The 16,929-nt window shown below is 24.0% G+C and overlaps 1 pseudogene; it reads left to right on the top strand.

The window, feature by feature from the left end:
• The first annotated feature begins 6,969 nt into the window (after nt 1-6,969).
• Nucleotides 6,970-16,707, top strand: LOC130965672 (heparanase-like protein 2; annotated as a pseudogene).
• The last annotated feature ends 222 nt before the right edge of the window (nt 16,708-16,929 follow it).

Here is a 16,929-nt window from a genome sequence, read left to right as displayed (position 1 = left end):
GATAAACAATGAACAAAAATAATGAAAAAATTGATAATCAATCAAATTGATAAACGATTCTAATTGTAGGATTGAATAATTGTTGATAGATTATTCACCAATTTATAATTTTAGTATTAAAGAAAATATAAGATTAGAGTATCTAAATCAAAATAAAAACTTAAAAATTGAAGATAGAATTTTAAAGATAAGATAGAAGAATACTAAAATAATAATTTATAATCACGAGCAGAAAAATTTGGAGAAGCGTACATATAACTCATTACACAATTCAATCGATTGGGTAATATAACCAATCGATTGAATAAGAAAAAGCCCACATGCCTTGCAAAATTCAATCAATTGCGTATCAATTCCAATCGATTGAAGTTTAGAAAACCTGATTGAAAAAAATCTGAATTTCAATCGATTGATTTGTGCATCCAATGGATTGAATTTCTAACAAACATGATTTTTCCAATCCAATACGCTATGTAACGGATCAATGATAAAATTATGATCGATTAAGATTGCAAAATATTTATTACGATTAATAGAAGTTCTAATTTGTTATTGTTATAGTTTTTTATTATTAATAAACATGATAGATGAATGATAAAAAAAAATTTTATAAAATAAAAAATAAATTTTATAATTAAATAATATATAAAGAGTTAATTTATAATTAAAATTAAATAAGAACTATTTAGCACTTATTAAAAAACTTAAAAAAATGTTTTGTTATGGGACCATTTAATGGTCCAAACGTTCTTGGACCATCAAATCTTTTGTCATATAAGTTTATATAAGTTGGCCTAAATTCAACAAAAACAACCTTCAGTTTAGATTATATGTAAACACGCGTTTTTTCAATTTCTCTTGAATAGCGCAAAAATCATTATGACAAATTAAACGATTTTTCTCTCTCAAATCAAAACTGCAATGCTCAAAATTCAAACAAGGATCAAAATCTCTAAAAAATCTCTCAAAATCATCACAAGGATGAAAAAAGTTTCAAAGCTGAATTTGAAAAAAATTATGAAAAAATGAAATAAGAAGAAGAGGAGGAGGAGGAGGAGGAAGAGAAAGATTTTTGAATTATGCAGAATTTATAAATATAAATAGATAGAAAAATCTTAACAATACACATAAATGTCTTAGTTTTACACCGAAATTTGCTACAAATATACAAAGATATTTTCTTTAATGCTGCATTTTTTTAATTTTTTTAGTTGAATGAATGTAAGTTCATCATCTTCCAAGTAATTTCGCAACATTATGTTTCTTCTTCTTTTTTATTTGATTTTTTTTTTATTTTTATTCTTGTTAAAAGAGAAAAACAAGAAGAAACTTGAAAATATAAAACAAGAAGAAAAAGATGATAAGAAAAAAAAAGAAGAAGATGGTGATGATGATAAAAAAAGAAGAAGCAAAAATAGCAGAAGATGAAGATGAGGAAGAGAAAGTTTTAAATTATACCGAACTTATCAGTATAAATACACTAAAAATTCTTAATAATACACATAAATGTCTTAGTTTTACATCGAAATTTGTTATAAATACACAAAAATATTTTCTTTAATATTGCATTTTTTTCTTCTTTTTTTCTTTATTTCTTTCTTTTTTAGTTGAATGAATGTAAGTTCATCCTCTTTCAAGTAATTTTGAAGCATTATGTATTTTTTCTTTTTTGTTTGATTTTTTTGTTTTTATTCTTGTTAAGAGAGTAAAATAAGAAGAAACTTGAGAAGGTAAAACAAGAAAAAAAAAAGATGAATAAGAAAAAAAGAATATGGTAATGATGATAAAAAAAAAAAAAAGCAGTAGCAGAAGATAACGAGGAGGAAGAGGAAGAGTTTTGAATTATGCAGAACTTATCAGTACAAATACACCGAAAAATCTTAACAATACATATAAATGTCTTAGTTTTATATCGAAATTTGCTGTAAATATACAAAAATATTTTCTTTAATGCTGTATTTTTTTCTTATTTTTTTCTTTCTTTTAGTTGAATAGTTGAATGAATGTAAGTTCATACTCTTCCAAATAGTTTTGTAGCATTATGTGTTTCTTCTTCTTTTTTGTTTGAGTTTTTTTTTTTTATTCTTATTAAGAGAGTAAAACAAGAAGAAAACTATTGACTTCATATGAAAACAACTGCATGTGAGTCTTTACCTATTATTATATACTATAAGTATTTATTGAAAAATAATATTAATAGATATCATATAATCATAACAAAAATTGTGATTAATAATTTTTTTTGTTTATCTTTTAAATTTGTATGCATTTAATAAAATTTATAGTTAAATAAAATATAATTAATTTAAAAATAAATGACTTTAAAATTAAAATAAATTAAATATAAATAAAATAAAAAATTGCTATATGTATTATAATTTGTATATATATTATAAGAAGCATTGTAGTTTGGTGGTACAATCATCTTTGTTGTATTCTACAGTGACGGAGTTTGAATCCCGATTTTCACCGGTTCGTTCGCACCAATTCTCTGCCTTGTTCAATTCAAACATCGAACTAGATTGGTATATGATCTGATTTATCGGTTTTTCGGTCAAACTGGCCGAAAGTGAAATCAAAATAATAATACACTTTGTTTTGGTTCAATTGATAATCTGAATTTGAATCATTTATTATCTTCAACAACGATATAACTGTTCAAAAGTTATATTTGCGCGTTGATTGAAAAGTTAGTTAGATAGTAGCGCGTGAGGTGAATTAGATTAAGAAGACTTATATAGACTTATATGTATAAATGACTCTACTTGGAGAATATTTGTTAAAATAATAAAAAAATTGATAAAAAAATGTTTAAATTTAAGTTCCATAAAAAACAGAATGATAGAATTTAAACTTTAAATTATTTAAAATAAACATATATTTAGATCTAAAAATATGTATTCACTTAAAAGTAGATAATGTGATTAATTAAAATCCTAAAAATACTGGATAATGTGATTTTAATTAAATCCTAAAAAATAACGTGATTTTAATTTTTTTTGGGAATTAAATTTTTTTATATTTTATAACAGAAAAAAAATCTAATTAACATTGAGTTGGTTCAATATATTAGATAATTTTATTTCTTTTTAATACTTTTTAATTATAATTTTGGTTTAAGAAAAATTTTAAAAAATAGTAAACAATTAACTACAATTTCGCAATTTAAATTAATCAATTTTTATAATAAAATACATATAATGGTAAAATATCTAACATCATAGCTATATCATATGTTCTAGAGACTTAAACCACCGATGCCAATTAAGTTTTGTAATTAATCTAGAAGCTCGTTAGTCAAGTTTATATATATTAAAAAATAGAGTTGTTATACATTTAAGTATTTTTTATTCATGTTCATTTAAATAGGTCCAACACCAACAAAAATAATTCTTATTAAAAGAGCGTAATTCTCACGTTCGCTTCTTCTCATGTTTGTTTCTCCTCCTCCTCCTTCTTCTTTTTTGCGTTCCTTTTTCTTCACTTGTTTTCTCTTTATCGTCATTCTTTTGTTGTTGTCAACAACAACAACAGTTGACAACAACAAAAGAATGACGATAAGGAGAAAACAAGTGAAGAAGAAAGAACACAAAAAAGAAGAAGGAGAATGAGGAGGAGGAGGAACGCAAAGAAAAAGGCGAAGAAGAAGACGCTCCGTCCGTAAACGAACGTGAGAAGGAAAAGAAGAAGAAGAAGCGCATGAGAGAAGAAGAAGAAAAGAAGCTTGAGGGAAGAAGAAAGCAAAAAAAATGCATAACCTAAAATCACTTGGATGAACTTAAATGCTACAATTGTTTGGACGTGGAGAATATCTTATTAAAAAATAACTATAATTTTTCAATTTAAATTAATCAATTATGCCCTATACATAGATCCCAAGTGCTTTCTCTCCTCTAATTTCAAAGTATTACTCATCACATTTAACCTAATATAATATACCTTTTTTTTAAAAAATATTTTGTACTTTTAAAAATTACAATTTTAACAAAATATATTTTAGAAAACTCAAATAACAAAATGAATTCTTAAAAATATATTTTATTTGACAAAATAAGCTATATATATTATATATGTAATAAATTGAGCTTAGGATTCTGCGCATTATTCGTGCTAGGTAGTGTGAGGTAGGTTATTGCACGTTAATTGTATTAGGAGATGTGGGATAGCTAGTTACACGTAATTGGTGTTACTTGGCACCAGATTCGGTGGTCCCAGAACGTTTGGACCATTAAATGGTTCCATAACAAAACATGTTTTTTAAAGTTTTTTAATAACTGCTAAATAGTCTTTTTTTGAATTTAATTACAAATTAATTCTATATATTTTATTTAATTATAAAAACGATTTTTTATTTTATAAATAATTATTTTATAATAAATCTATCATGTTTATTAACAGTCAAGAACAAAAACAATAACGAATTAGATCTTCCATTGATCCTAATAAATTTTTTGGCTATTACAATCGATTAAAAGATTAAATTTGATCCAGAACGTTCGTGAGGAATTACAAAATCGTGTTTCTTTGAAAACCAATCGATTGGACTATCAAACCAATCGATTGAATTCTAACTCAATCGATTGGATTTCAGTTTATCACTAAACAATCGATTGAAAATTGCAAGGAAGCATGATTTTCGCATAAATCAATCGATTAGTCATATTAACCAATCGATTGAACGATGAATTAAATGTGGATTTTATGTAATTCAATCGATTGTTTAGAATTTTCAATCGATTGAATTCTTCAAAACAATCGATTGGCTAGTACAATTCAATCATATACGGTCATTTCACACTGATTTTTGTCATGGTGCAGTCTACCACCATGTCGGATTTCTGAACATTGTACCAAATTGTTTTTACTATATAGTGGAGCTCATATACAAATATGATTGAATCTAGAATATATAAAATCCCAAGCAAATTATGTCAGTACCAAAATAACTGCCTTTTGCTAAGAATGGCAGGCCATGTAAGTTCAGCCAAGGCTCCAGAGAAGCTGAGCAACTCAAACAGTTTCCTACACAAAAAATCGAATTCCAGCATTCATACAGATTCAACACAGAAGCTGAAAATAAAAGAAAAGATTCTGTAAATACTAAAACAATCTGGCATACTTGTCATCATGAACAGAAACTCCCCACTCTTCGTCATGAAAAGCAACATAACTTGGTTCTGACACAAATGAGAACATATCAGAAATTAAAGAAGAACAAGAAATGATAGTTACAATGTTAATGCAAGTGCAATAGATAACTTGTAACATTTTATTTATCCTCCCCTAGGTTTACAGGTACAAAAATTTTGACTAAAGAACAAGGCATATGACCAATGCGAAATTATGGATCTTAGAATTCTTGTTTGACATAAAACACCTTAGATGCCCAGTATGAGGTTGTAGAATGAAAGAAAATTAGTGATGCTAACTCGCTGCTATAGCACCCTGCTTTCCCAGACATCATTGCATCAAATTCACAGTGGCAATAGCAATTAACTCCACTATATGATTGAATTTTACTATCCAATCGATTGTTTTGAAGAATTCAATCGATTGAAAATTCTAAACAATCGATTGAATTACATAAAATCCACATTTAATTCATCGTTCAATCGATTGGTTAATATGACCAATCGATTGATTTATGCGAAAACCATGCTTCCTTGCAATTTTCAATTGATTGTTTAGTGATAAACTAAAATCCAATCGATTGAGTTAGAATTCAATCGATTGGTTTAATAGTCCAATCGATTGGTTTTCAAGGAAACACGATTTTGTAATTCCTCACGAACGTCCCGGATCAAATTTAATCTTTTAATCGATTGGAATAGCCAAAAAAATTTATTAGGATCAATGGAAAATCTAATCCGTTATTGTTTTTGTTCTTGATTGTTAATAAACATGATAGATTTATGATAAAATAATTATTTATAAAATAAAAAATCATTTTTATAATTAAATAAAATATATGTGGTTAATTTGTAATTAAATTCAAAAATGACTATTTAGCAATTATTAAAAAACTTTAAAAAACATGTTTTATTATGAGACCATTTAATGGTCCAAACGTTATGGGACCACCGAATCCTGAGCCATGTTACTTTATAGTGGTTTAGGTGAAAAAAGGTAAACTATTCTATCCTAGGGTGAATTATATACCATTTGAGATGCTCAATGCCTTGGAACGATTTATGAGCACATTTTTTGAAGAAATTTCATGCATAAATCATCTTAAATTGTGGTGTTTAATATAATATCTAACACACTATCCTAGCACGATTTATATATTAGTAAGTCTATGGAATTCACATTTTCGAATTTGATTTAGAAGGATCAAGTAAAATTGATCCCTCTTTATCTTATTTAACTAAAAAGCCTTTAAAAAAAGATATTTCTTTATTATTTAGTATGTTTGGAAATTTTTAATAGTAAAAGTAAAAGTATTAGAAAAATAAAACATATTTTTTTGAGAAATTATAATTTATAGTTTTTTTTAAAAGATAAAATTTTTTTTATGTAATAAATAAATAAATAAATATTTTTATATTATTGTATCCAAATATAATTAATAAATTTTTTTTATATGAGATATCAAATATAAAATTATTTTTACTTTCTTAAAAAAATTTTAAAAAATTTATTAATTTTTTTAAATTCATCCAAATAAATCCTATTAACATTATAAATAAATACCAATGATAAATTATATAATAAACATGAATTTGAATTATCTAAATTTTAAATTTTTAGTTTAAAAGATAAAGTATAATCTATCATTTTGAATAATTTTTTTTTTATATTTTGTCTTAGTATCACTTATAAAATTTTGAATAATTTTTTATCTTATTTATAAAATAAATAATAAATAATCACATTTTATCCTCTAAAATAAAATTCAAAATTTAGCGAATCCTAATCCAACCCACATCAATATAAATTTTTCATAATATCTTCTCTTTTTCTCCCACAATGGCTGAGTGTGGGTGTACATGTGAATGCGGAGAGGAATCCGTGCATGGGAGTAGCTATCTTTTTAGTTTTCTTAGTATTATCTTTTTTTTTTTTTTATCAAAAGATGTGAAGGTTAAAATGAGAAGAGTCACAAATATTATTATAAAAGATGAAAATTTTATATATGTAACATTAGATTGGTGGCCATCTAATAAATATAATTATAACCAATGTTCATAAAAAAATGCTAAAATTCTCAATTTGATATTTTATTTATTTATTTTGTTTGATATTATTATTATATATTACCATTCAAAATATTGTGTACATTTTTTTTAGTTTTTCGTATGCATTTTCAAATAGGTGGTTACTTACTAACCAAATATCATAATCTAATCATAGAAAAAAAAGAAAAATCAAAACGGAGATAAAACAAATTCCTATCTGTTCATATTCAAGCCCAAACTCTATCCAGTTCTTCAAGTCACGCTGCTAAAAGAAGCTATTTTCACAAGACCAGTGCCTGAGGTGAACCAGGTCAGGACGGGGTTGGCTTGCATCGTTTGCCGGAACTGCTGAAGTCGTTATTCCGCAGAGCACTGCTGATGTCGATCGCGATGGAGAGCATTGTCGCGCACCTGATGCACGGCATATCCGGCGGAGTCTGCTGACAATTCTAGTCGACGTCAGTCAGATTTGTTTTTTCCGGAATGAAGATGAACAGATAGCCATTTTTTCAGATAAATAATTAGGGTTCTCTGTTTTTTTTTTTTCATTTTTTAAATTATTAGATTAAGATTATTTGTTTTTTTTTTATTGTAAAAGAATTTTAATTTCAAACACAATAGTAAAAAGTAATTTAGTTAGTTAATAAGAATAATAAAAAATTGTCTTTGTTCTTTTATAATTTCTTAAGGGTATTTTAGTATATATAATGATAAATGATATAATATTTAAAAAAATAAATAATAAATAATGCTAATCAGGTAAATATATTCTATGTACCGGAACAAGCACCTTTTAAATATCATGATGATAATTAATTATTGTTTTTGCAACTTTTTATGCAGCACTTAAATAACGAGATACTCTCAAATACAATCAAGAGTAAGCTATATTTTCTCTAAACTCAAAACTATTTTTAAGAATTTGAATTTTTTAAATTTTAGATTTTTACTTTAAAGAATAGAATGAGATCTTTTATTATTTAATATTTTTTTATATTTTTTTTTAGTTTTACCTATAAAATAAATAATGATAAATTATATTTTATTTTTTAAAATAAAATACTAAAATTCAAATTTTAAAAATTTAAATCCCATTTTCAAATATCATAATGCTTATTTATTTATTAATTTATATCTATATTCTTAAATCTTAAATGCTTATTTTTTTGAATGATCACTTTATTATTAATAAATAATCCAATCATTTATTTTTAAGTGAATGACTTACGACAAAAAGATTAATCACTGTATTTTTGATAGTAGATATTCAAAAAACTAAAAAAAAAGGTGTATTCCACATTATTATCTATTATTCAAAGATTTATTTAATTTAATTGTTTTTAAAATTATTGCAGCATTCAATCCTCTCAGGATTAAATCAGGGGTTCATTACAAGATCAAATTATTTGTCAATTTGAGAAGCAAAAGCAATGTCCAACTATGAGAAAGGAAGATAATAGTTTGTTTGGGTTCAATATTGAATGTCTTTCAAGAAAGAGATGGGATGAAGTGAATCACTTTTTTAACAAAATTGGGTAATTAATATATATTATTTTAATTTCTCAATATTATTATAATTACTTCACAAACAATCAATCTTATCTTATTTACTTTAAATTTTGCAGTGTCAAATTTACATTTAGCTTAAACGCACTTATTGAAAAGAAAAATTTCAACGAGGACCAATTAAATTGGAATCCAAACAATGCCATATACCTCGTGAAGTACACTGTCTCAAAAGGATACAATATAGACTCATATGAATTAGGTACCAAATTAAATTAAAATCCTGTAATTTTTTAATTAACTAATTTAATTTTTACCCATGATCTTTTTATAAATTTAACATCTTGTATTAATTAATCATATAGGCAACGAGCTATGCTCTGAAGGAGTATCAACAAGAATAGATAGTGTTCAATATGCAAAAGATATCGCAAAACTAAGGCACATAGTTAACTCATTATACCCAAATGTCACAAGATCAAAGGTGTTGGGTCCAACTGGATTTTATGATAAAGAATGGTTTGATAGCTTCTTGCAACACGTTGTACCTGGTGTCATTGATGGAGTTACACATCACATTTATAACCTTGGTGCTGGTACGTATAATAATAATAACGATAACAATAAACATATATGTTTTTTGTTGCTTGATTAATCTATTCTATTATATAAAAATTGGATGTCTGCACTTAATGATGGAGATGGAGCTGACGTGACATGCTCCAGAGAGTATTTCCCGATTTAATTATTTTAACTTATTCAATATAATTTATTACCATAACTTAATTATATCAGCTAATTGATTTGATTAGATATTTAAATATTAATATAATTTATTATAATATATATTACTTAATTAATTTTACTACATTAATTGTAATTTGTTATATTAGTAAATTAAATATTATATACGCAAAGAAAATAAATACAAAGATGATTTATATAATATTGGTAATATTATATTAGCACGGTGATTTTTTTTGTTTTGATATCATATAGTATAGATCAATTAGCATTATTTAACATATCTAAATATTTATTATAGGATATTACGTCTTTATTATTTCGATTCTCTTAACACCTATAAATACCCTTCTATATTGTATCATTTTACACAACTTGAATACACACAAACCTTTTCTCTACTGCTCTCTCTTACCCTTTCTAATAATAATAAGTACAATTTAATTTAGTTAGAAGTTCATTATTTTATAGTCTTCTATAAAATAATCTTTTTATTACTTTGGATATTTTAACTCTTTTTTCTTTTTTTCTCTTTACATGTAATTTTGTTGTGCATTAACTTTGTTTATTTAATGATGAAATATACTCATGTTAATTCTATCGTATAATAGTTTGTTTTTCTCCTATGTATTTTGATTTGTATAGTTACTATTGATCTTACTGTTTTCGATCTTGCTGTTTTCGTTTTCTTGAATTGTTCTTTATTTTTTATGACTTGATAATTTAAAAAAAAAAAAGCAAAGAACAGAAAAAAAATGGCCAAAGACGAAGGTTAAAAGTCTAAAATAGCAACATCATTCCTCAGCATTATTATTATTAACATGAACTTTATTATTTCTTTTTTAACATTCTTTAATACAAGCTTCCTTTCTTTTTCTTAATTATTATTAATACTTTTATTCTTTTCTTCTCTAATTATAAATCTCCTTATAATAATTTTTTGATCGGATATTTTTTTGTCTAATAATTTTTTATCTATTTTTTGTCAAAAATAATTGATATTAGAAAAAAAAGATAAAAGTAAATTTTAAGATTCAAATTTAAATAAGATGTGCAAAGGATGACTGTTGAATTCATTTGGTCGATTTAAACACTTTGTATTATCGTAATTAAAAATTTCAAATGCTATTATAAAATTCTAGATATTTTTATTTTATTGTTCTTAAATTATATATTATACCGTGTATTTGAAGAGTTTTATCTTTTTAAAAATAAGTGTGACATTATATACTTTTTTAGATACAATAAATAAATAATAAGGTTAAAGTGAGTAACAAAATTTATTATGGTAGACTAATTATATTATTATTAATTAATTATATTAAAAGATTAAGATTATGATAGATTATCATTATTTTATTATTTTTTATTTTTTGATATTAATTCAGATGTTTAGCTTCTTTTTATTATCATTTTTTATTCTCTTATTCTATGTGTTTATTCCTATAAATTTTACTAAATTAAATAAAACGTTGTATATCTTCTTTTTATTCTTCTTTTATATACACATAAAATTTATTAAATTATTTCTCTTCCATCTAATAATTTTATTTCTCTTCTATTTATATTTCTTTCCTTCAATATTTTATTGGTTCTTATTTTTATAAATTTTATTTTAATTTATGTATTTGTTCTTACTATACCTAATTTTTTTATTTATGTGTAATATACATTCTTATATATGTTATAGAAATATGATTTGATTCCATTAACTTGCCAAATTTTTTTTTGAAAAATCTAAAGCTAAAGTACAAAAATATATTTATAGATATTTTACTTTAATTTTTTAACTAAAAAATATAATTTTTTTGTCATATTTGTTGGAATTCTTAGTTAAATATGAATATTAATTTTTGAAATAGAATAAATATATTTTAAATTTTTTGCATCTAAAAATAATATTCTATCAATGTTAGAATTATTTAGATGGATAAATAATAGTGAATATAGAATTATTTAGGATGGATAGAACTAAGTATATTTTTTTATTGAAAGTACGAATTTAAAAATATTATACTCAATTCTCAATAGTCAACCTCTCATTGAATCATTGTATTATCAAAAGATTTTTGAAAAAATGAAATAGTTTTAGGTGTATAATTTTTGTAAAAACTTAATTAATTTAAGATATTTATTATTGTTGATTAAAAAAGTAAATTGAAATGACAATTTAATATTTCTATACTCTTAAAATATTATTTATTTATTTTTCTAGCATTATTTATCATCCAATGATCACATTAATATAATTTAATTCAATAAATTTATTTATTATCATTTGATTGAATAAAATTTTTATTTTAGCTAAAAATTTTAGGAGTTCTCAACCTCAAGATCATTCATGTTAACTCATTAAAAAATATAACTAAGAGCGTGGAAGCGTCTCTTTATTCGAGAGTATGATTGAGATCAGAGAGTTTGGCTCTTGTGGTTCTTTGATCTTCGTCAACTAAAACCTTATGTATTTTTTATAGGGCTTAATCTTAATTTTACTGTGGGAAAAGAGCTACGAAGACAAGTTTGATGTGTTGGAGACCAAAATTCTAAAGTCATTATTTATATTTGAATGTGACACTCAATAAATCCTAAAACTCAAATAAAATAGTATCTATGATTTTAATCTCATTTATCTAAATCAAAAGTAATAATGACTTATTTAATTCAACATTTATGACAATAAATGAGATTACCGTTGTATAAGTCATTTAATGTAAAATTACTTAATTTACGATTATAATTAATATATGTATTATCCATAAATATATTAGGAAATAATAATTTTCTAACAATCTTCTACGTACTTGGGTTATAAATATATATTTTCCTGAGATAACCTCTTATAAATTTTACGCGCAAATCTGAATATTATTTCTCTTATTACTTTCATAATCTGATCTATCTCATATATTAGTTATGAAATTACCGAAATTTTTATCACATTAGTGTCACAACAAAACCACGATGATCCCATACTAAAATACTCAACCATATAGATCAAATTTGGATGAGAAAATTCAGAAATTACATGCAAAAATGATCTCATGCATGTCTATTTTTAACTTGAATAAAAATTCTATTTTATTCAGTGACAGACTCAGATGAAATTGCAATGGCAACGTCTGGGCTCATAGCGAAGGTGACTAAGTAATGAGTCTGTGGAAGAAGAAGAGAAGAATTTAACAGACTCACAATGTGAGAGAGAGAGAGAGAGAGAGAGATTTACCCCTAGAGAAAAGGGACTCGGCAGGAGAAAGGTGGCGACGGGCTCAACAGCGATGGTAACAGGATGAGCAGCGATGATGACATAAGCTGTGAACAGTGACGGATCCAAAAAAATTTAGTAATGGGGACAAAAATATAATAAAATTTAGGCATAGATATTTTTTTTGCTTCCCACAATACTCAACAAGTTAAGGACAAATCCGTCATGAATTTGAATTTCATTTAAAAATCTACAATTGGCTGGCAACGATTTGCTATACATACGAGACAAAATTCGAACCCTCAATACTTACTTAAGCGCAGTGACGGACCCAGAAAGTTTTAGAAGTGGGGGCAAAAATATCTATATATTAAAATAAATATTATTGCGCCTTGTTGATTATACTAAAAATATAATGGAGATATAAAAATTAAAAATAGTTAATAAACACTTTCATTCTTAAATACTATTTATTATATATAATTTATAAATAAAATATTTTTTTATTTTTAAAACTTGAACTCAAAATATCTTAATTAAATTATAAATAATTTGTCATCCTAATTAATTTTATTTTTATTTATTTTTATACATATTTAATAATAAAAAGAGTGAATTATTTAGCACGTTAGCGCTTATTAATACACTAGTATTTATAATTTAAAACTAGAATTATATATAAATAATTAAATACAAAAAAAACTAAACCTACATATAAAAGTATGTTTATATAAAATAATAGAAACTTATTTTATAATTATTTTTATTTTTTTGAATAATTAAATTTTATATATTTTTTAATTTAATTTTAATACACTCTCAAATTAAAAATTTTATGCATCTATTTAATTATGTATTATAATTAAAAAAATAAATTTTTACATTCATCACATAAATAATTATTTAAAACAATAACTGTAACTAAATGATTATGTAAAAAAATATACATATTTTGATATATCAAAATTAACTTATATGATTTTTAAACAATTGTTTAACTACTCATTATAATTTTCAAATATTAATTACCACTCATTAAATTATTAAAAAATTTATTTATTATACTATTTATGACATAAAATATTTTTTAATCTAAAATAGTTATTACAAACAAGATTATTTAAGAGATAAAATTAAAAAATATTATAAAATTTTAAAATAAAGAATCTTAATTAATAAATAGATACTATTTTTTTCTTATTTCAATTAATTTTTTTAAAAAAGATATTAATTATTTTATTTATATTTAAAAGGTTGAGTTTTAGTGTGATAATTAACTAGTTAATTAGTTTTAAAAATTATATTAACACTATTCATAAATTTTTTATTGAGTTAATTTATTTATTTATTTTTTATTTTTATATTAAATCAAATTTAACAAAATAAAAATGGTTACATATTAAATTTAATAAAAAATTATTTTCAATATAAATCTCAAAATAAAATTTTCTAAATTTTTATGGGGGCAAAAAGTATCATCATATTAAAAATAATATATATATTTATATAGAATTATTACATTTTTTTTTAATTTAGTGGGGGCAAGTGCCCCCCTTCCCTAGTATTTAGGTCCGTTCCTGCTTAAGCGGATGACTAAGTTGATTACTTGACCAATCTAAATTGGTTTAGATATATTCAAAATTTAAAATTAGAACTATCTAATACATATTGATAAGAACTAGAAATATATACACAATCATTATTATAATATTTAAAATAATAAAAATATAATTTCATACACATGGTATAATATTTAAAATAACAAAAAAATATTTATAAGGACTTTTTTTATTTTTAACATGATGACTAAATATTATTTTTTTATATATATTTTTAAACAATTATTTTACTTTTTATTATCTCATATTTAATTGTCAAATCTACTTATTATTATTTTTATAGTATAAATAAATTTTTTAACCAAAATAATTACAGTATATTAATACATAGATAATATATTTTTGTATCTTGAACAATTTTTAAAAAATCACTAATAATTTAAGTTGTATTTAATTAGAAAATTAAGTTTTAATTTAATTATTAATTAATTAACTAATATAATATAATTAATTATCACTTTTTTTTAGTGTATTTATTTATTTTTCATACTAAATCAAATTTAACAATATAATTATTATGTGTTAAGTTTAACAAAATATTTTTTAACATAAAATACAAAAGAACTATTTATATTTTATTTTGAGACAAATATAATATAATAATTGGTATATATGTATATAAGTATTAATTTTTTTTTTTAAATTTGTGGGGGCAAATGACCCCTCTATATTAAACGTGGGTCCATCCCTGGCTGTGAAGGAAGATGAGAGTTGTGAATAGGTAGGCAGCGATGGACTCAGCAACAACATGACTCGAGCTATGCGATTTTTTTGTGAAGAAACCGAAAAGAAGAAAATTTTGAGTGAGGATGACTGAGTTTATCTTGCATGGCTATAGAGTATAGATTGAAGTTATGAATCATTTGTAATGTGAGGCAAATCCTAATTCCTAAAAAGAGTTTATATGTATATATTCGGGGCGGGTACACCCTAAACCCGACCATATACCCTGTCTTGAGCAAAATCTGTCCCGACTTGGGTCAAGTTATTACTCTTTCCATCCGGGTATGAACGGGTCGGGTACCCGCGTATTCGGAAACTCCTGCCAAATCTAACCACGTATTGATACTCCATTTATTAAGATTTTAACGCTAGCCAATACATTGCTATATACACAAGGCGAGATTCTAACTACTAATAGTTGTTTAAGTGGACGAGTGAGATGATCACTTAACAAACTCAAATTGATTAAGACAAATACTAATTATTTTAACATTTTAATATTAAAAATTTTGAGAGTTTGATTTTAATTATAATTTTATAAAATATTTATATATTATTTAATTTTTTAATAAAATTTTTAATATAATTTTATGTATTATCCCGTACAAGGTACGGGAACATACACTAGTTTTTTAATTCTAAGAATATAATTATATTATAAAATTATACTATATAGGTGTTGATAGGGATCTTATTAGTAAGGTTCAAGACCCATATTTCTTGAGCAAAATTGCACAAACTTTTAAGGAGGTTTCAACGGCGGTGAAAGAATTTATACCACGGACTGGAGCATGGATTGGAGAATCTGGTGGAGCTTACAATGGTGGAGGCAAATATGTATCACATACTTTTATTAATGGCTTTTGGTAAGTTTTTTTTATTTTAAATTGAATTTCAATTTTCAGTTCTCTAGTTTCTTTTACATATTTTTTCTAATAAATTTTTTAATTAATAATAACTATAGGTATTTGGACCAATTGGGTATAGCATCAACCTTCAACCATAAAGTTTATTGTAGACAATCTTTGATTGGAGGAAACTATGCTTTGCTAAATACCACATCATTCATTCCTAATCCAGATTACTATGGGTGTGTCACATATATTCATTCATATTCATTTAAGTAGTTAAATTAAATGTCATTTTTGAATGGATAACAATTTTATTTTCTTTAAACAGAGCATTTTTGTGGCATCGACTTATGGGAACAAGGTGCTTTCTATTTCTCATGATAGTTTACCATATCTACGTACATATGCTCATTGTTCCAAGAAAGGGGTAAACTAATAATTTTATTTATATATTTTAATTTTTTTTAATTTTAAGATAACTTTTTAAAAGTTATAACATAATATGAATCTAACTATTGTTTCAGAGTGGAATCACATTACTATTAATAAACATAGAGAAGTCGATATCTTTCAATGTCTTTCTTGTGAATGACATGAATCTTTATCCGGAGGAGTTGGCATCAAAAGGAGAAAAAAAATTGAATTTGATGGATTCATTGAAAAGGAAAGAGTACCACTTGACACCTAAAGATGGAAACATTCAAAGTGATGTTGTGCTTTTGAATGAAACTCCATTAAAACTCACCAAGTCAAAGAAAATTCCAAAACTTAAACCAAAGATTGTTGATGCTTCTTCTTCTTCAATCAAAGTTGTACCTTATTCAATAGTTTTTGTGCAAATCAATAATTTTAATGCACCTGCATGTGCACCTCCTACAAAATAAATTATTAGAGTTCTCTAATGTTTCTTTTATATATATATATATATATATATATATATATTTTCTGGGAATAGTTTATGATTAATTTTTCTTTTAATTTTTTATTTTCAATAATTTGTTATATACTTATATCTTTTTATTATTGATGACTTCAAGGATACATATATTACATGATTAAAAACTAATTGATTAATTAACACTATTATTCATATATGACAATTTAAT

This window comes from Arachis stenosperma, chromosome 3, assembly GCF_014773155.1.
Source record: "Arachis stenosperma cultivar V10309 chromosome 3, arast.V10309.gnm1.PFL2, whole genome shotgun sequence".
NCBI lineage: Eukaryota > Viridiplantae > Streptophyta > Magnoliopsida > Fabales > Fabaceae > Arachis > Arachis stenosperma.
Note: the sequence above shows the minus strand (reverse complement) of the source record. Positions and strands in the feature narration are given on the sequence as shown.